Raw genomic sequence first — 1,344 nt, forward strand, 5'->3', positions numbered from 1 at the left:
CCCAGGCCCAGAGTTCAGGTCCCATGACCGGACCCCCCCCCCAAAAAAAAAATCCTAAAATTAAAAAGTAACAGTAAAAGAGTGAAGGGAGAAGACCTAGACACCTATGAAGAATATATGTTTGAGCATCAAGAATATGTTGTTTGAACCAATATACAAGGACATGTGCACCTCCATGTTTATTGCAGCACTGTTCACAATAGCTAGGACATGGAAACAACCTAGATGCCCCACCACAGATGAATGGATCCAAAAATTGTGGTATCTATACACAATGGAATATTATGCAGCCATTAGAAATGACAAAATAAATGGCATTTGCAGGGAAATGGATGGAGCTAGAAGGAATCATGTTGAGCGAGGTAAGCCAAGAGCAAAGAGACAAACGGTACATGGTCTCCCTGATAAGTGGATGCTAAATCCAAAATGTTAGGTGATACGACAAAATTAACAAGACTTAAGAAACAAAGAACTGGGGCTGGGAAGATGGCTCAGTGATAGAGCACTTGCCTTGCATGCCTGAGGCCCTGGGTTCGATTCCTCAGCACCACATAAGCAAAAAGAAAAAAAGCCAGAAGTGGCGCTTTGGCTCATGTGGTAGAGTGCTAGCCTTGAGCTGAAGAGCTGAGGGACAGCACCCAGGCCCAGAGTTCAGGCCCCACGACCAGACCCAAAAAAAGAAGAAACAAAGAACTCCCACTCATCTGGTCGAACCACTACTAAATATACCCATGCTGCTGATCACATGTATGGTGTATATGTGTACACCATTGTATGTTATAGACTGTGATAGACAATTTGCTCCAGGAAAGTTAGAATGAACTTGTGACTTTAAATGAGCATCATCATTCCACAATACTGTGAAATTTGGGAAATTATGTAATCACTTAATCACAATTAAAAAGAAAAAGAAAAAAAAAAGAACCTCGGTGAAGGTAGGGAGGGAAGGGATGGTAGGGGGTAACAATGCTCAATAGGAAGTATACTCATTACCTTACTCATGTAACTGTAACCCTCTGTATAGTATCTTTACAATAAAAAATTAAAAAAAAAGAATATGCTGTTTGCCCCACCTCCACATAAACACTTGATAGATATCTACAGTGTATATGAAATAAGGAGAGAAAATGTAGGAACTTTTGATGTCCAAAATTTAAATGGAGAACATTTTAAAAGGCAGGTAAACCTAAAATAATTAACATCATTAGAGAACATGCAGTAAATGAAAATATAAAAGAATCAGACTATGGGCTGGGAAGGTGGCTCAGTGGTAGAGCGCTTGCCTTGCATGCATGAGGCCCTGGGTTCAATTCCTCAGCACCACATAAGCAAAAAGAAAAAAGC

The 1,344-nt window shown here is 40.3% G+C and overlaps 1 protein-coding gene across 1 annotated transcript in view; it reads right to left on the reverse strand.

The window, feature by feature from the left end:
* The window catches only part of Agtpbp1 (ATP/GTP binding protein 1), a 174,953-nt gene that overhangs the window by 63,369 nt on the left and 110,240 nt on the right, over positions 1-1,344 (reverse strand).

This window comes from Dipodomys ordii, unplaced genomic scaffold (assembly GCF_000151885.1).
Source record: "Dipodomys ordii isolate 6190 unplaced genomic scaffold, Dord_2.0 Scaffold137, whole genome shotgun sequence".
NCBI classification, from domain to species: domain Eukaryota; kingdom Metazoa; phylum Chordata; class Mammalia; order Rodentia; family Heteromyidae; genus Dipodomys; species Dipodomys ordii.